Here is a 20,578-nt window from a genome sequence, read left to right on the forward strand (position 1 = left end):
AAAAACTATTTCATGATATCGATTTAAAATTTGAGTATGATATTTTAAGGGTAAATTCTATAAAAATATGAAAAAAAAAAATGAAGTTTTGTATGTCTCGAAATGGCATAATTATATTAACCAAAACAAAAATCAGTTTACATTAAGTGGTGAAACTCAATTTTTGTTTTCCCATACAGATTTTGCGTTATAAAAATACTACATTTGTGCTCAATATATTGGAGTTTTAGTTAGCAAAAGTTTCGCGACATATTTTAGGAAATCAAATTTTTCGATATTTTCAAATTTACCGTTCAATAAATCATCCAAATATCAATATACTGTAGCATAGTTATAGGCGTTGGCACACGCACACACAGAAAGTGAGAGCAAAGACCGTTGGTGGCGAATGGCGCAAGTGAGGAACTCTTCTCATACATGTACATACATACATACATATATATTGAGCAATTTATGTGTCTGCATACACATATATTTTATTTATATGTTTATGTGTATATCTCGGTATGTGCATTTAAATTATCTCCCACCTAGCGTGTCTTATAAGGTGCATTATTAACTACAAATCGCATCTGAGCGTTGAAAACAACAATAACATTAAACAAAGGCAATTTTTGTTAAAGGCAATACATACACATGTAAATACAAGTTCACGTGTCTGCACTATCAATACAAGGGTGGGTCAAAAAATAAAAAATAAAAAAAGAAAAAACACGAATATTTTTTTTCGCTTGGTACTCTGAAAATTTATTTTATAGACACCAATAAGGTGCCTTTTATTTAGATAATTGTAACGGTAAGGTCCACCGCCTAACGGTTTTCCATTTTTTCTTATTATTGGATAGAAAAATGTATATCTTGTTCCCAACTACTTGAAAAGATGTATCGTTGCTTTGATTTTGTAGGAAATACAATACCCTACAAATTGGTCTTTTACAGTTTCTTCGTAAACTTAACCGTTTAAAAAAATTTATCGGCTAAAATTTGCCCATTATAATTGTTTTTATTTTTTTAAATATGAAACTCAATAAGAAAAAAATCATTTTAAATATGAAAGTTCATAATCTTATAATGAACTGATTCCAAGCGAAAAAAATAATCGTGTTTTTCGACCCACCCTAATTATATCGGATTCCGCAGTTGCCATAAACGCTATCAATTTAAATGAACTTCAATTGAATTAGTTGTGTGCACAGCGTTCTAATTAAAATAATATATGTAACGGAAAGCGGAATGTTTTGATGCAAAACAATTAAAATAAATAAATGGAATAGAATTGCTTGGGTACAAATATAGTTTACCGTGCGAGCAGAAAGTGCGCAGTCATCGTGGCGTAACTGTATGCAAACGACTTAGAAATACAGACAAATAGCAGTCACATATTTATTGTGCTTGTAGATTTGTATTTTTCATTCATATGTTTGCATAGCAGTTATCGAGTGCGAGTATGCAGGCCAATCGGAAATGATTTCATGGCTTTCATATAAAAATGATTTCATCCTCGTTCAGCTTTCTCTATGATAACGGTGTTTGATAAAAATCGTATTGTTTATTTTATTTTACGATTCTGCTAGCTACGTATATACTTACATAGGCTGGCTTTTATATTTCACGATTTGGGAACGCCAGTGTTGCAATCTGGAAACTCGCAACTTTATTGTAAATTTTAAATATTTAATGTTACTATAAACATACATACTCAAAACGTTTTGACCTACGAGCGCTGTGGTTTGTACAGTAGTTTAAAATATTCTTCATCTGTGCATCAAGTGCATCTATGAACTTATTTCAAGTTTTGGCGAAGAAGCTCCATCAAGGACCAGTGTTTATCGATGGTACGATGAGTCCAATCGAGATCGTAGATCACGCCAAAACCTGATTTCGTCAAGGTTGACCAAATACAGTTTTTTTTCCGAAAACTACTGTTGTTGTCTGCAAAAAAAAAAAAATAAAGAGCAAGCTGTTCACTTTGGATCCCACACAATTTACCAATCGCTTAAAAAAGGCTCGTGTCGATTGGTCGAGAGAAATGGTAACAAAATGTGATAGCGGGGCTTTGTAGCACGTCTTTGACATCGTGACAGGTGATGAATAGTGGCATTACGCATATGAGCCATAAAAGTAGATTGCGGTTTACTCGATGAGTGTTTCAAGATGAGCTGAATCCAACAAAAGTTACTCGCCCATGAAGCTCTTCCAAGCAAATGGTTTCCTCTTTTTTTTTTTTGGAGAAGCCGAACATGACGCAACTAAACCATTGGAAAAACGGAGTACAGTAAATTCTGAGTGGTAGATTTGTTTGAAATTGCCGGTCCGCAATATAAGGTGTATGCATAAGAACCTTCCACCCACCCATTCGGAGCTTCTGCCGAGTGACTGGGCGATTGCTTCCTACGGATGCTGCATTGTCCAGATTACAGGTTCGAATTAAGAGTTCGACCATGGTGGAGAAGCTCATAGTAGATGATTATCTGTCAATCACACCAAACTCTTAGGAACATCAAAAGTTCTGGCATGGCCAACCTTGTGCCGGCTCGCTACTATTCGATCATTATACCCTGAACAGGGTATATTAAGTTTGTCACGAAGTTTGTAACACCCAGAAGGAAGGGTGGGAGACCCTATAAAGTATATATATAAATGATCTTGAGCTGAGTCGATTTAGCCATGCCGGCTGTCCTTCCGTCGGTCTGTCTGTATATATACGAACTAGTCCCTGAGTTTTAAAGATATAGTTTTGAAATTTTGCAGACGTCATTTTCTCTCCAAGAAGCTCATTTGTCGGAACTGCCGATATCGGATCACTATAACATATAGCAGCCATACAAACTGAACGAGCGGAATCAAGTTCTTGTATGGAAAACTATCACATTTGACAAGGTGTGTTCACGAAATTTGGACTGGATTAGTGCTTAAGGTAACAACATAATATTAAAAAAAAATGTTTAGAACGAATTGCTATATTATATAGCTACTATACAAACTGAACACATAGTTACTAACAGAAATGCACCTGTGAAGGGTATTTACATCCTACATCAAGCTTCTTTTTTGTATCCTTCTTAAAATATGTAGTTCCAAACGATTTCTTGTGCCATGGTTGGATGCTTGGCAATAGAAACAATGCTTACATGGCGGACTCGCGAATACCATCATTCTAGCGAAATTTTCGATGTCTTTGACATTGAATTTAAATTATAGTAACAGAATCGATGAAACCAAAATTGCGGACGACTTACTCCTACAGTATCAGGCCAGGAACACTATTCATACTTTCAGTTGCCTGGCTGAAGCTCACTTTTGGTTGAGTTGTCGCATTTGGGTCGATGATAATTCACAAGTCATTATGTATACGGCGTCACATCTTCAAGAGGTCTTTGTTTGGTGTGCTCTATGAGCAAAGGAGAAAATTGGTTCATATCTATTCAAAAACAATCCCGCCATTATCCAATTGTCAACGCTATAGAGTCATGGTTAAAGACTTCTTCATGTCTAAAGGAGGATATTGGTGTGATTTATTGAAAGAATCTTTGGGTGAGGGCATTATCTTACGTCTTGAACCTGTGGCGTAAGATCATTCGAGAATATTTATCGCGTTATTGCTGCAAAAAGTAGTCGATAATAGGGTTTTTAGCGAGTCAGCCCGAAATCTTTTTCAAAATATGTACATATAAGGTCGAACCCGTATCTTTATAACAAAGCTAAATTTTAGGCCTTGCTGCTCTTGCCAACAGGTGCTACTTCGGACTGAGTAGGCAATTGAGAAGTAAAGTCCTCTCGCGACGAACAAAAGCTAAACTCTATAAGTCACTCATAATTCCCGTCCTGCTATATGGTGCAGAGGCTTGGACGATGACAGCAACCGATGAGTCGACGTTACGGGTTTTCGAGAGAAAGGTTCTGCGAAAGATTTATGGTCCTTTGCGCATTGGCCACGGTGAATATCGCATTCGATGGAACGATGAGCTGTACGAGATATATGACGACATTGACATAGTTTAGCGAATTAAAAGATAGCGGCTACGCTGGCTAGGTCGTGTTGTCCGGATGTACGAAAACACTCCAGCTCTGAAAGTATTCGACGCAGTACCCGCCGGGGGAAGCAGAGGAAGAGGAAGAACTCCACTCCGTTGGAAGGACCAAGTGGAGAAGGACCTGGCTTCGCTTGGAATATCCAATTGGCGGCGCGTAGCGAAAAGAAGAAACACTGGCGCGCTGTTGTTAACTCGGCTATAATCGCGTAAGCGGTGTCTACCCCAATTAAGAAGAAGAAGAATTTTAGGCCATAGTACTAATTTATATGCGGTTTATTTTTTCTTGAAATCATATATCTAAAAAAACACCATTTATAAATATTATTAAAAAAATTATCAGTATTTACATAAAGCCTTAAATATAATTTAAGTATTGTATTTGCTAAGATAGCAAAAATAATTATAAATTGATGTGGTTTTTCTATACCCCACAATATTAATGCTATTTTTATATGAATTTACTTTAATATTATGTAAAATAAATCACTCTTCTTTTCATTTGCAGACTATGGCGCGAATTCGACCAGTTTCGTGTTGTCCCAAGTCAAACTGTAATGCCCGAAGGTAAGTCCCAATCTTTGAACTTTCATTTTGAACTTTTTTGCACTTTCAAATTTACATTCAAATATACAATTTTAACTGTACATACTCATAACTGTAGTTATCTGTTGTCAGTAGCTTTATTTGCTCTCAAGATCTCTCGTCAACAGCCAAGTTAAACAATCATAAACATTTAAATGCCTAAACAAATATACTAAACGCATAAATTTATTCAGTACGTTGCGCATCTGTAGCTGAAGTCGTTCTCCGTTGGAGGCATTGCTAAACATGACATAGACCTTAATCTCTCTTAGTAAATATTTAAGTACTCGTCATGAGTATTATTTACTCGCATCTACATACATACATATCAACTGATCATGCAATCATTCACTTGCAAGTCATACTTGTTTTAATTAAATATTTATTTTTAGAAAAAACTCAGTAATAATTCTCGGAGGAGTTCATAAAATTTTTTTTATTTAAATTTATATCACTTTTACTATCATAATTATGATTACTCTTCTGTAAGGAATTTCATATGCAAATACTGAATGATACTGCCTGATATTTCTCTGTGAAATCCACCTTAAACCCTGTGCATACATAACTGTTTAAATATGTCCGTGATTTTGGTCACAGTGTGCTCTTCTTCTGCCTAATACTTATCTGAACAAATTTATAACATAAAAAGCTGCACACGAGTAACTTTTGCTTTGAATGACTAATTGCTATAACAAAATTTATATTTCTTATCTTAGAATTTAGATTTATAATACTGTCTTATCATCGGGCGTCGCTCAACTTTGATTAGTATGGGCAAGTGCAGGTCTCACATATGTATATCGAAAGAAATGTAAGGCGAAAATAATACTAATTAAAAGAGTCCCAGGTCAGCCAATACTTATGGTTCTGAAAAGATGCGATATCTCCATTACGGAAACATCAAAAATATGCTCCAAAGGTTATATCCATTCGATTATTATTCGGGGGTGGGTCCAGCGTTTCTCATGACCACTCATATTTTTCGAGACTAGAAACCACTGGTAAATTGCTAGAAGCCTTTAATTGACCATACGGTAATCACTCGTTTAATTCATAAATAAGCTTTATATAATAAAAATAATTGATTGTCTTTGAACTTGGCAGTAAATTTAATAGAGAGATTATCGAGATTTACAACGTTAATAGCGGTTGAGTGTATATTCCCCATTCATCCGGTCGAACGACCCACTAACTTTTTTCAACGCTGTCAGTGCCAAGGTCCCTCATGTGCTGATTCGTTTACTGTCTCTAGTATTGTTACGATAGCGACTAAAAACATTCCTATAATCAGTGTCCGTTTCAATTACATAAAGGTTGTCTTTTTTTAGACATGGGTTTTTAAGACGAAACTAAACGCGTATAATTTCATGATATGATCAAGAATTCAGCTTTATAAAGACACGGGTTCGTCATTTTATTTTAAGATTATTTTCGGATAAGCGACCGCCGCTGCTGGCTCAAATAAATCCATCCCAGAGACTTTCATCCACTGTGTTGGGGCCTTATGTCATTAATAATGCGTCGAATATTTTCTTCCAAGGTATCAATCGTCTCGGGTTTTTCTGCGTAGACAAGCGACTTTACATAACCCCTCAAAAAATAGTTCAGTGATGTTAAATCACACAATCTTGGAAGCCACGCGCTACCCTGTTTGAATCAAAGGCCGTCCACATCCTCCAATTTAAGCCCCAAAAAGTCATTAATTATGGCTCTATAGCGTTTCTCATTGGCTATAACATTATGACCAGCTATTTTAGGATGTAAAGGCGTCTTAACAATATTAATAGATGGCTAATCTATGAACTAAAGATATCGTAACGGTATTTGATGGGGCTTTCTTAATCGAGAAACCAATTGAAAGTATTAACCGGTAGTCTTTTAGAATGGATAGACAGAATATAGTCTAAAATTTCTTACAAACCGCTTATATTTGCTATGAAGCAACTCCACTACATTCGTAACAAAATACGTGTTTTTTTTATTAAAAAAATTCTGATTAAATATTTAAAAGCGGTAATTTCTGTTCTGAAAGAAATAAGTGTCATCACTCCGCAGCTTCAGGCATTGTAAGACAACAACAGTTAAGGGGGTATTCTGGTCTAGAAGCATGAATTTCAGGTAATTTTTAAAGTGTCGTAAAAAAAGGCAATTAATATTTTTAGTATCCATTTCTTTTACTAGTTATTTGTTAATTTTAGAAGAGTACAGGAAAAAATTAAAAAATAAAAAAAGTAAAAAATTTCAAAAATTATGAGCTGACGAAGTGGGGGTCTCTAAGAATTTCCACGTGACCATACCCATGATTTCAACCCTCCTAGTTATCTGAAACCAAAAAAACAAAAATATTATTAATCTAGAATAATGTCGCAATTTCCGAACTACGGAAAAGTGGGAAAACATTTTTTTTCACAAAATGGCGACTACCTGAAAAAAAGTTTTTTTGGATCACTTCTTCTGACTATTTCGAATTTTTTAAAAATAATAAAAAAAAATTTGGGAATAGGGCTAGTTCCAACCATAGACAAGCCTATAGAGAAGACTCTATAAAAATTTCAAGCAAATCGGTTCAGTAGAACCTGAGGAATCGTGGGTATCGTTCCGAAAAAGTCAGTTTTGAGAAAAACGCGTTGAAAGTTTAGGAGACAATTCTAGTGAAGACAGACGCCAAGTCACAAAATCGGCTGTATCTCCGGAAATAAGTCGAATTTTGATGAAAAAAATCATGTTTTTGAAAGTCTAAAGTTTCAAGATATGCAAAGAAAATAAAAAAAAATAGATTTTTCAAAATCCTGGACAAGAATATCCCCTTAACAGTGCACGTTTCTGTTGTGGATTTCTGTTGAGCTCACGAATGAATAAGTCACTGAATTTAACTGATTGAAGCTGTCAGATAGTGTGACATTAGCAAGCACTGCGGTTGAAATTACATTAAATAATGGCATTAGTAAGCTAGAGCTAACAGAAATGTTAATTTACGTATAGTAAGCAGAATTATAATGATAGCAATAACACACTATTTACAGCTATGTGAACGTCAGCTCGAACTCTTACCCGCAATTCTTACGTGAGCTTAGAATGGATATAGATATAGGAGAATAAAAAATGCCTCCACAGCTGCTCAGTTCTCCATACCAAATGATCCTCTATTTCATTACATTAAACGCTACTTATAAAACTATAAAATTTTTTCAAATTTTTTAAGATTTACTTCAACTTTTTCAAATGTCTGACGACAGATAACAGTACTTGAATGAAGTGCCAATGTATTAGACGTGTTTTTTATTTAAAAAAATACCGTACTACCATTTCAAGTGCTAGTGTCTGTGAGTAGTTGAGGCTAATTTTGAAAAGAATAACTTCAATTTTCACTCAATTAGTAAAGAGAAGCACGCTCTCAAGCATTTGGAAACATTGTCTCACAATTATCTATTTCACATTTTGCTCTCACTTAGGCATTTAATCGTGCACGTTGGTAGTCATAACTTTAGTTCAATCAATACTCATTTGTACTTGGCGAATATTTGAGTTAAATGTGTTGATATATTATATGATCTCACACTGACGATGACTTGCATTTTACACTACTTGACAATAATCATTTATGGATACGGCTTTTAAGTGCCTAATTGCCGAAGTTGTTGAAAATTTGAAAGACCGGTAAAAAGTAGGAATTTATAGATCTTATTCAATGAACTTCTGACAAGCGGTGGCCTAACACAACCTCCACCTGTGGAATACAGCACTCACAAAAAGTTGCAATTGCTCTTCGTTTGATATTGAAATTGATGAATTTGATTCGTTAATTGAGGACAGTGAGTTGTCGAATTTCATCACTTATCAGGTTCTTACGTCATTAAGTGTAGGGCAAACTAGTTGATCTTGTTGTCTTAACGGATACGGTTATGATAAATACAAAAATCATATTTTATATAACTTAACAATAGACAATAATAGTGCCGTACAAATAACGGTTGTTTGTATCAGCTAGAACTAATCGAGATAGATATAGGGTTATGTACTATATAGTACATATAAATGATCAGAATGACGTGACAAGTTAAAATTACTGCCTGTCCGTCCGTTTATTTGTGCAAGCCGTAACCTAAGTAAAAATTGAGATATCCTAATAAAACTGAGTACACGTTTTCCTTGGAAAAAAATGAGAACGAATTCGTAGAAGGGTGTAGAAGAGCCAAATTTGCAGGGAATTAATCACATAGACAGCTCTTGGTGATAATAGGAGAAATCGAATGATCAGCACGCCCACTCTCTTTTTTCACTTTTCAATATACTAGTCAGGCACTAATTAAAATATCGGACAAAACTTACACGAATGTTGACTTTAAGGCCACCTCAGGTCTAAGAAGCCATAATTGTTCAAGACCCCACATAGCGAAAGTGTGGACCCAGAACCTATGGCTGACTTTTTGCCGAAAATATTGTTCAATGTGTTAGATATATAATTGAAATTTCCTGAAATAGTAGGTCTGTATGTGATAACCCGATTGAATTGGGTCAATATTTCCCTTAGCCCTATATAACTAATACAAAAATGTTCAAACTTACGGCTGGCTTTATGCCTCAAATATCGGCCAATATGTGAATTATCTTAATTCAATCTAGTGATCGTATTTTTCTCCTAACGAAACTTGCCCTATATATATACTTGACTAACATCTTTATGTGTACATCGATCCATATGTAAGATATCTTAGCAAAATTATCAGTTAGCTTAATGCCAAAAATATGTGCAATTATTATTATTTTAATTTTCTGGCATTACTGCCTCTGAAAGCTTGAATCATTTGTAAATCAGTACTAGATCGTTGAATAATTTGATTCGTTAATTGAGAGCAGTGCTTTGTCGAATTTCGTCACTTATCAGGTTCTTATTATCTACTGGTGATAGCTTGGTGCCACTGCTATCAAGCTATTGCTTCGAATCAGTCGTTTCCCTCTCTGGAAACAATGTTTAATCAACACGTGAAATTCCCTCATATCCATTGTTAACGAAAATAGCAGAGGTGACGGCACTTTGAGACCAATAACTTGAGAGCGATTGAGTGAAATTTTATAAAACTTTGACAATATGCCTAAGGTTAATACATCATCATATTTTGGTTGTAGCGTCATCTCTCAGTCAGACCAAACAACCCGTGTAGTACACCTAACCCTCAAAGTGATATAAATGTAAAAGAATAACCCAAAAAAAAGTAACACTGGGCTACAGTGGTTTTGTTGTCCTAGATATATGTACATAAATAAGTGTTCTCTCTATTTCTCACGATAATTATCTAAATTATCCGACAATATATCCAAAGCGTATATTGTCTAACTGATACATATGTACTCGTACATACATTTGCTCTTAGAACATTAAAGTTTGTCAGCATATTTTGGGCAATTTTTTCATAATTTGGTGCTTTTGATTACCTAGGAAAATTTCGATTGTCAACTCTAACTTTTTCCACATATTCTTGGTACACATTACGTAACAGTCTTTAACTTTTCCATACTAAGTTCGAAAATTTTCTATAAATCTCGCTAAAAATCTCATAAAAAAAATCTGGGTATTTGGCGACAGCATTGTTTCTGAGTAGCCCATGCGAATTACTTTAGTTGCGGACACTGGATTTTCATTGAGTAAACAGAACGTTTTGTAAACTGTAGTTCTAGATATCTCTACGTTTATTTTTAGTAAGACCCTAAAATTATTCGCTTAATTTTTCGAATATTTTCGGGAAAGAGAGTCTTGTTTGCGCGGAAAAGGGGTACAGAACCTTAATCATAACTGGAAAGCTAAATTTTTATTATTATATTTTATTATAATTAAGACGATAACAATCAAAATATTAGATATGCAATTATCTTGAAAAAAGAGCACATCCAATATTTTCATGAATAAGGGCGTAATCGGGACACTTGAAACTTTAGTGTTGCTTTGTTTAGTCGAAGAGACCGATACCCATATCGACGTCTTTTTCGGACTCCGTCTCCTCCTTTTTGGCTTCTTCCTTCTTTTCGGCCAATTAAAATTTTTCTAATATATCTAGGGAAACAAAAAAAATTGTTTTTGTAGAGCTGTGTAATTAAACGGTGACATGCCGCCAATATCTGTAGCCGCAATTATTTACTTGTGTGCTACTAACTAGGTTTTGTATCACAAGTGGGTTGCCATTTTGCTGGAATTGGCTCACAATGTGAATAGATTCTAACCAGTCAACCGTTAAAAGTTTTATGCATTAGAGAATGTAAAATTAATTAGTTTCGTACTTTGTCACTTTACTACCACAAATCTGGGAGAGTCGCACTCGGTTTTAACTTCGCTTGCAAATCAACGGTATTTCATCATTTGTTAAGCACTATTATATTTATTATACCCTAGCAAATGGTTCTTTGTTACTGAGCAAGTGTTTCATACTAAAAACGAGCGGAACGAAAATTTCATTAGTTTGATAATATTTCACACGTTAATCTAACTTAAAAGAAGCTTATGCAAAAATTTTATGTTTCATATATTTGTTCTCGATTGAGAGAAAACACAATAATCGCTAAAATGCGCTCAATGAAGGTGAGACTAATTGACTATTTAATGACGTCTTGGGCCCCAAGTTTGAGGTAAATTTTTATTCTACAATGCTTTATTAACTCTTGTGCAATTTCACCATATAAAAACCTCTACGAATTGAGTACGCATATTTAAAGTTATAGCCATTTCTCTCGGAGAGAAACTGTGCTCAATCGTCATAACCGTGTACGTAACCAGTTTTTCATCCAGTCATTCGCGATAATAGAAATCGATTTCATTGAATAAAACTCATTCAACACGTATCCTCCATAAACCGTTATCTGGATTTTTACCCTTTTTTAGTTTTTACTTTTGATTTTCTGCGCTAGACCCCTTTACTTAAATGAAATTTCCTCGTATTCGTCATGGCTTATCAATAGGTAAATGTGGCTTAACATTGCCAATAAATGAGCATTAAATACACATATAATATTATATACTTGGTAGATATATATACGCCATTCATAACTTTGATTTTTTTGCCTATTTTTAATCTTTTATTTTAAATTTCTTTTAAACTCACGATGATTGACAAATATTTTAAGTATATTCGTGATGATTTTTGCAAATGTCTGACAACTAATATAAATTGCTAGGATATAGAGGCTCAAAACTCTAATGATGACTTGGCAATGTTTCCAAGAAGTATTTGTTGCCAATCGAATATGTCTCCTTAACCAACCCCTCAAGAGATACTGGTTGCTATTGAATTATTCAATAATAATATAAATTCTTAATGATTTACCCTTATGTATTGGAAAGTCTTTTCGTATTTCTAGAGACATTATTCCATCAGTGTAAAAGTTGTTTGGTTTCTCGGCGAAAAACTGCGACAAGTAATTTTCACAGACTTCTCTTAAAGCCAATTTTACTCCATTAAGGAAGTTCTGCATTGACCGTAGCAAATGGTACTCCGATGGTGCAAGTTCAGGGGTATATGGTGGATGTATCAAAACTTCCCAGCTAAGCTCTCCTAGTTTTTGTCGAGTTAACAAAGATGTGTGTTGTCTAGCGTTATCCTGATGGAAGGCGAAGCCCTTCTGTTGATCAGTTCTGGCTATTTTTTTCGTTTGCTTGCTTCAATCTTATCAGTTGTTGACAGTATGATGTAGAATCAATCATTGGATCAGCCTGGAGCAGCTCATAGTGAATGATTCCTTTCCAATCCCACCAAACACTCCGCATAACCTTTCGAGGCGTCAATCCTGGCTTTGCGACCATTTGTTGCGCCTTACCACGCTTGGACCATGATCGTTTTCGCACAGTATTATCGTATTTGGTTCGGTTTGATTCGATTTCACTTCGTTTCAGCAAAGAATCGCAGATGTTAATTCGGTCCATTAAATTTTCACAGACAATTTGTATCGTACCAAAACATCGAGGTTCTTTTTATAGCCTGCCTCTTTTAAATGGTTCAAAACCGTTTGATGATGAATGCTAAGTTCCTTAGTGATGTCATGGCTGCTTATGTGATGATCCTGGTCAACATTTTAAATAATTTTTTCGACTTTTTCAATGATATATCGACCAGACCGAGGTGAATCTTTAACATCGATATTTTCAGAACGGAAGCGAGCAAACCATTGTTGTGCTACACGAACTGAAACGGCATCGTCTCCGTAAACTTCACAAATTTCATTGGTGGCTTTCGTGACATTATTCCCTTTTTTATACAAAAATTTCAAAATATAGCAAATTTCTTCATTATTTTCACTCATTTTTGAACAGCTGTGACTGTTTTTCAACTTTCCGAATTAAATTTTTTGGTTAAATGAAGCTTAAAATCTCACTTTTCTAACACTGTATGACACAATGTGATTAGTACCACTGGAGATATATGACTGCGACGACATCTATTGACAACATACGAAAAGACTACCCAATATTATATGCGAAGTAATGTTTTTCTTGAAAATTTATAATGTGTTGTAGGTTTAATGTGATGTCCTAAATCTTTGAAGAGACCTCCAGTTGATGTCTATTGAATTTCGATCGCTCTAGGTGATGTTGGCGAGCCCGCTCCATATGGATCGTAATCTCTATTTCTATTATTGATCTATAGTATTCTGTCCTCAGTTTTACCAAAAATCGTATAATATTTCTCTCTCATGTCCTTCAGCTAAGCACCTGACTGATCCTTTAATTCAATTATTTCCAATAAAAAGATCACCTTTTCGGCTTTTATCTTATCATTCATTTTATTGTAATATTAACAACTGTAGTGATTTACTGTCGAATATGCATGACAGCGATAAATCTTTCAAAAGGAAAACTGGCCCATAAACATCAAACAATCCGCTAACTTTGCATTGACCGCACCGTAATTTTCCCAAATGGAAATCTAATAATCAAGAGACCACACGAAAGGATATGCCATAGCCGTGGGCGTGTCACTGTTGCGCTCCAACTGCTTGGCATACGCTCTACGCCTACTTCCACTCAAACGCGCACACACATACACATATGATGTAGCCAGCATCAGCTGTGCGATGAGTCAACGCGTTCACCGATGGAACGTCAGAAAAACCCAAAATACAAAATCCACGCAATCTTAAGCGGCTTGCAAAGGTAGCTTGTTATCAATTTGCCACGGCGCCTACGTACCGGCACGCCTGTGTATGTGTTAGTGCTGAGCATTCCAAACTCGTTTCAAACAACTTTTCCGGAGCAATGGCTTGCTGGTTGACCGGCCGGCCAACTCTCGGCCGCTGGCGCTAAAATATCTTTGATATTTGGTAAATCAATTGATCGTACAACCAGTCGCCAAATAGTAATCCACCAGATGGTTGACCTGCTTGCTACATAACTTGGCCAATATGATGTGTGCGTATGTACGCGGACTCGCACGTGAGCGCTTTGTGTTTTAATCAAAAAAAGTCATACTTCACTTCGGCAACAAATTGGCAGGAGAAGGAGACAGAGCGCGTGAGAATAGCGACAAAGCGTGAGAGGGAGCGAGCGTTGTGAGGTGAGTGCGTTCAGCGATTGAGCGCATATTATACTGTGAGAAATTGGAGTCAAAATCACTTGTTGGTTACGCGCTAATATGGTACTATAGATCAGATTCAGATAGGAGTTGAGTAGATTGGTACACACATTTGTAGTTAGTCCCCTATCTGCTGCCAACAGCTTTGAGTGTTTGTATGCTGTAAATGGTATCGCCTCACTGCCTTCGTCCGCTGAAATTCTGAATGACACAGGCAACTTCGCATACATACTTACATACGTAGATAGGGGACTACCAATCATATAACTTGTGTTTTAAATAAATACGACGGTATGGCGTGGCAATCGCTAAGTCGGGAAGCGTACGCGGTCTAGTGAACAACTTCGCTCAGCCAGCAATATACAGCGGAAGAGTGAAAAAGTAAAGCGGTTGATAATAATAGTGATACAACTGGCGCTAGGGCTGGTGCTGGTGCTGGAGCCGTTGAGCAAGTGTAGTGAAGAGAGGTGAAGTGTTAATGAGTAACAAATCAAAGTTAGTAGTGAAAAGTTAATGTAATAGAGTGATTATCACTGAGCAGTGAATTTTTTTGCGATCTTCTTGCAAATGATGAGCAAATTTGCATACTCTCCAGCCAAAATAAACGCATAGTGGATTTATACCAAAATATTGCAAACAATTAGTGAGTTAGCGCGCGTGTGTCACGGCGTTCAAAGTATGTCTCGAATGCAGATATGCTTATGTACACATGCAAAAATGTGTACGCCCACAAACACAATGAAAATTTAATACAACTCAAGTATATTATTTCTCTCACCATATCGTTTACCGATTAACTAAATTTATATGGTATATTTGCGATTTAATTAAAAATTTTATTGGAGAATTCAGTTGCTTTTCGATCGCTGTGTGGTGTTGATCGCGTTTGGCGAGAAGAATATAGAGCGCGTGCTGCTAATTTATTTCAGTGCCATTCGTGACTGTTAATATTCGCAAATACGTAATAAGTAAATAATTTAATACAAGTTACATACATACATACATTTATGTATGTATATAAAAGTGCGGTGCTTGTGTTTAGTTGTTAGCAGCGGAAAAATACACAAATGTTTACATACATACATACATGAATAATTAAATATTAAAGGCGAGCTCGAAGTGTGTTATAGGCCGAAAAAATTTCAAAACTACTTGAGAAAGGTTTAACAAAAAAAAACGAAATTTTTGTAAAATTTTTTGAAACCAAAATATTTTGTTTATTATTTTTGTGCACTTTTTAAAACTGTTAATAATTACATTTTTGAACTAAATCAAAGCATAAACTATTATTTTATATAAGGTGAAACAATTTTGCGGAAACATGATTCAGAAATTAAAAAAACCCAGATTAAGATATAAAAAACTTGCAATATTTTACATCAATAATTGTTTTTTTTTTTGCCGAATTTCATTATTAATGCTCATAAACACTTATAGAAAACTACTTCATAAAAGAAAATTTCAGGATAAATAAATAAAATGTGAATTTCTTAACTGGCAATCTCCATGTTTTTTCTAAAGAATCCATAAATTTTTAATTAAAATAAGAAAATACGTTAACTTCCATTAGCATCGATATCTAACCGGAGCTATAATACCTTTCACAGTTGCATTTTTTGTAATAGCCATATGTACAATTAAATCTGTGGTTGTAACCGGCCTACCATATGTGTTCAACGTAAAACTCTTTGTTAATTATCATTAGCCACATTGCTTGATAAAAACCACAATCAGGTCAAATTAAAGTCAACTAACAGGGAATAATATCTTTAATGGAGCTTTTTATTTTTATTTTTTTTTGATCGGTCAGTTTGTATGGAGCTATATGCTATAGTTAATCGATCTGAACAAATTTTTCAGAAATTAAATTCCTTGAAGATATCTTGTCAAATAAGAACTTTATTCTGAACATTCAGTTTATATGGCAATTATATGCTATAGTAGTCCAATATCGGTGGTTCCGACAAATGAGCAGCGCCTTTGGGAAAAATGGACGTGTACAAAATTTCAGTTCGATATCTCAAATACTGAGGGACTAATTTGCATATTTACAGGCATACGGTCGGAGAGACGAGCAGACAGTGGGACATGGCTAAGTCAAGTCAGCTCGATCAGAGTTGATCATTTATATAAATATTTCATAGGATCTCCGACGTTTCCTTTTGGGTGTTACCAACTTCGTGGAAAATTTAATATACATAGTTCAAAGTATAAACATACTAATTTTCGAAACCTTGGGTTAGGTAATAAAGTTCAAATTTGTGATTACATGAATAATCCCACTTGGACAGCAAGAAAGACTGGTCTGTTGTGCTGCCCAAAATTTTGTACATCAGAATGATAGTCAAAGCATACTTCGAAATTGTTGAGATGGCTATTATCAATACCAGCAAATTCGCCTGGTTCGTAGGAGGTAGAACTACTGAGAACTTCTACCTTAAACTAACCCAATCCAAAATTGTTTGAAAATAATAAAGCTTTACAAACTTGCCTCGAAGCGATTGCAATAAATATACTTGAGGAAATATTTTCTCCAGCTTGTGGTGAATTTGCTATTGATTTTAAAAGTGTTTGGATTATATTAATTGGTTGTGTAATATACATATATTAGTGCTTTATAATTATTCTTGTTAAATGTTTGAATTGATGGTGTACGAGGTGTGTGCAAAAAGTATTGCAAATTTTGTGTTTTTTCAAAAATTATTTATTTATTCATGAATATCTATTTTGTCTCCTTCAAAGTAATCCCCATGAGATATTACTATACACTTGTGCCAACGGTTTTTCCAATCTTCGAAGCACTTCAAAAAATCATTTTCTTTTTTATCTTCTTCAGCTCCTCCTTCGACGCCGTCTTTATCTCGTCAAGAGAAGCGTAACGTCGTCCTTTTCCTTTCCTCTTCAGTTTAGGGAACAAGAAAAAGTCACAGGGGGCCAGATCTGGGGAATACGGTGGCTGCGGCATCATTAGTGTGTTGTTTTTGGCCAAAAAGTCGCACACAAGCAACGATGTGTGAGCAGGAGCGTTATCGTGTTGCAAAAGCCAATTTTTGTTCTTCCACAAATCCGGGCGTTTCTGGCGGATTGCTTCACGCAAATTGCGCATAACTTGCAGGTAATATTCCTTTTGACCGTTCTTCCCTGTGGCAAGAACTCATGATGCACCACGCCCCTGCAATCGAAGAAAACTGTCAGCAAACTGTCGCAATACTTTTGAACTTTTTCAAAAACTAGTTTATTACATTTAAATATACCCTTAGATACATATATGCGTCTTACGCGGTTATATATAGTTAGAAGGTCCGAAAAAAACGGATATAAAATTTTTTTAAATCTTTTCAATTTATTGCTCGCAAATTTTTCCACACATATTATGACATCTTTTAACTATTTTTTAAGACTTAGTATTAATAAAAATATTTATTTGGAAAGGAACTACAGCTTATCCCTCACAAAAAAAAATTGCATTTGCCACTAGATCTCTGCACTGGAACCTCTGAATGCTAAATCTAGTAAAGACAATCGAAGGAATAAAAAAATAACATTTTTGACATAAGGCGGTTTCTCAAAAAAAATCGATTTTTGACCGAAATTTCGGCATTAAATTGTTTATAAAAAAGTATTTACCGGTGAGAAAAAAATCTTAATTTAATCGCTAAAAAAATATTTAAGAAAGTCGTGTTAAAATTTGAGACTAATCGGTTTAGCCGTTTTCGAGTAATGTTGGTCACCGACCTTGAAAACACCATTTTGAGAAAAACGCGTTTAAAGTTTGGCCTTGTACTTCCAAGCACTCTGAAACGCCTTTTCAAGTGTGCGTGTAAATACGAAAATATTCACCTGAACGATGTGCGTGTTAAATATAATTACCTTAAGAAAATAAAATAAAAAAAATCGATTTTTTGAAAACTGTAACTGTATATAACCCGTTAAAGAAAGAATTTTTTTTTTTGGATAATCATTACTCGACCTATAGTACTATAATATAAGAGTTTGGGAATAGTATATATAGTAATAATATCGTCTAATATCGAATAGCAATGAGTGAAGTAATCCAATTTTATTTTAAATAATTAAAATTACACCATGTATAGTTTAAGGAATAGGCCTCAATGAGATAAATATTACCTTGCCATACCACGAAATTGAACTGAGCGACTACACTGTAGAAGGCTGTAAGTCAAAAATTGTGTGAAATTATAATTTAAAATTTTAGTATGTTATTTCTGAAAGTATAAGCAATGAAAATATGCAAAATATGTAAATTTGCTTTTTCAAAATTTCTCACTAGATGTGAGTCTAAAATAAAAAAAAATGTTACATAACACCATTAAGAGATAATTGTATTTACTTGAAATATTTTCTATTACAACTTCATGTATTTTTACACATATGTTTTATATAATGCATATGTACATTAATTATTAGTAAATATATCAACAAAAAAGTAGCGCAAAAATTATCTTAAAAACTCACTTGTCAAGAGATATTTTTTATTAATTTGTTAAGTCAACACATATCAAGCAAATACTAATTATTTTACTATACTCCACAGAATGTTAATCAAACAACCCTTAAGAGTTTCACTTATCTATTTTTAACTGTAGTCTAAAGTGATAATACGTAACTTATAAAACAATAAAATGAATTATCGCCCAAAGGGTTGACCTTCATTTTTGCAAATAACTGTTATCAAGAACTTGCAAGGCAAGCTTTCAAGCGTATTGATTATTTAGTAAATACTAATTATTTGAAACATTAATAACAGTAATCACATAAGTTCAATTAATGGCAATTTTCACTTACATGAATTGCAATTAAATTCATGCAGATAGAGGGAAATTAATTAACTCTTTTACTTACGAGCATCTTTATTGTGCAACACCAACTTTGAAGTCCTGTTCGATCGTTAATAAAAGTTGGCATAAATTAATGGATTAAAAGCAAAATGAAAAATTATTTACGGTCAATAGCGAAAGATATGATAAAAGTCTCATGAATGCCAAATATTGCATAAATTTTCCACAAAAGTGTTTGGAAAATGCATTAAGCTGCAATTAAGAGATTATATGTCATAATTTAGCATACACGCAGTCGTCGTTGTGAAACCCGACACGCAAGTAAAACGAATGTGACTTTTGTGGGAAATTGATGTGGCATTTCAAACATTTTGTTATGCCTACTAATTTATTTTTAAACTTTCGTTAGTAACTCGTACTCTCGTGAGTGAAATAATCATGTTTTGATAATAGTTGTTCGAAAAACTTCAAAATTTAGTTAAAATATTGCAGCTTACAATAGATAAATAGGTAAAATCAAGCGATAAATGATTTTCAAAAATGAACGCAATCGGAGAACAACCACGCCTACTCTTCATATAACACCTTTTGGAATACTTTTAGCTCATTTAAGAGTTTACATGGGTTTCCTCGGGTAAAAAACAGCGTTTTTTCAAAAGGTTTTTTCTCATATAAAAAATTAAATCTTTTATTAGAATTTTTTAATGTTGCAAACGTACACTTTTAACAAAAAAATTCTGAAATTTTTGAAAAAAAAACGTATTTTAACTCGCGCACCATTTCCGGCGACCCCATGCAAGAAAAAGTCACCCGCGTTGGGAGAATAACTTCTTACAGCATCATCTAAAGTGAAAAATACGTGTTTTAGTTAAAACTTTAATTTAGAACTTAGACGAAGGAGAATACAAGACATTTTTTCAAAAAAAAAAATAAAATTTCAGTGAAAATTTCGCGACATTTTTTTTTTAAATAGTTGTAATTGAAAAAAATTGTTCACCCAAGTCTTTAAGAATTGTATCTCAAAGAGCTGTGTAAAATTTCATGAAGATCGGTTGAGTAGTTCTCGATATATCTTGCTAACCGACTTCAAAACACGGTTTCGAGAAAAAAGCGTTTTAAGACGCCGCACTTAGCCTTTGATATACAAAGAAGTCCGTTTTCGGATACTAATGGTATTTATAACCTCATTGGCCTGTGGGGGTATATATAGACTTCATATAATTAAGCAAGAATTTAATTTTAGAAAGTGTCCAAGATGGTACCAAGCGGCGTTGGCATACAAAGGTCCACATCTTGGCTAGATCATATAATACAGAAAATAGTCTTCCGGCTGTCGTTAATCAAGAAGACAATTAAATGATATTAAGTATGTGTCTTGTTAATATTGTTATAAAAATGAATATAATTGGATCGTAACTTTCTCCGATAAGGATCTCTGATAAACATTCCACAATCGATAGGGATCTCTGATATCTGTTACCTCATTTAGAATGTTTTAGGCAGACGTCTCCCTTTATGTCACATTCCTGTTTTACCAGATTGTTAATCCTTGTTTCCAACTGAACTTCTCTTTTCCTTACTGTGTTTTTAAAATTGTCTGTGTGTT

General features: G+C 34.4%; 2 protein-coding genes across 4 annotated transcripts in view; both read left to right on the forward strand.

Annotated features, from left to right (window-relative positions):
- Positions 1-4,538: 4,538 nt before the first annotated feature.
- The window catches only part of LOC120773876, an 84,562-nt gene continuing 68,522 nt past the window's right edge, over positions 4,539-20,578 (forward strand). The window contains exon 1 of the mRNA XM_040103034.1: positions 4,539-4,598. The gene's annotated coding sequence lies outside the window, so the exon portion shown is untranslated. The remainder of the gene's footprint in view (positions 4,599-20,578) is intronic.
- The window catches only part of LOC120773878 (monocarboxylate transporter 9), a 38,825-nt gene continuing 32,583 nt past the window's right edge, over positions 14,337-20,578 (forward strand). Inside the window, exon 1 of one of the 3 annotated variants that reach the window (XM_040103037.1) lies at positions 14,337-14,668. The gene's annotated coding sequence lies outside the window, so the exon portion shown is untranslated. Of the gene's footprint in view, positions 14,669-15,040; positions 15,142-20,578 lie in introns of those variants that run through there. The other 2 variants (XM_040103036.1, XM_040103038.1) reach the window with 2 other exon arrangements.

Source organism: Bactrocera tryoni, chromosome 4 (genome assembly GCF_016617805.1).
Source record: "Bactrocera tryoni isolate S06 chromosome 4, CSIRO_BtryS06_freeze2, whole genome shotgun sequence".
In the NCBI taxonomy this organism is placed as follows: domain Eukaryota; kingdom Metazoa; phylum Arthropoda; class Insecta; order Diptera; family Tephritidae; genus Bactrocera; species Bactrocera tryoni.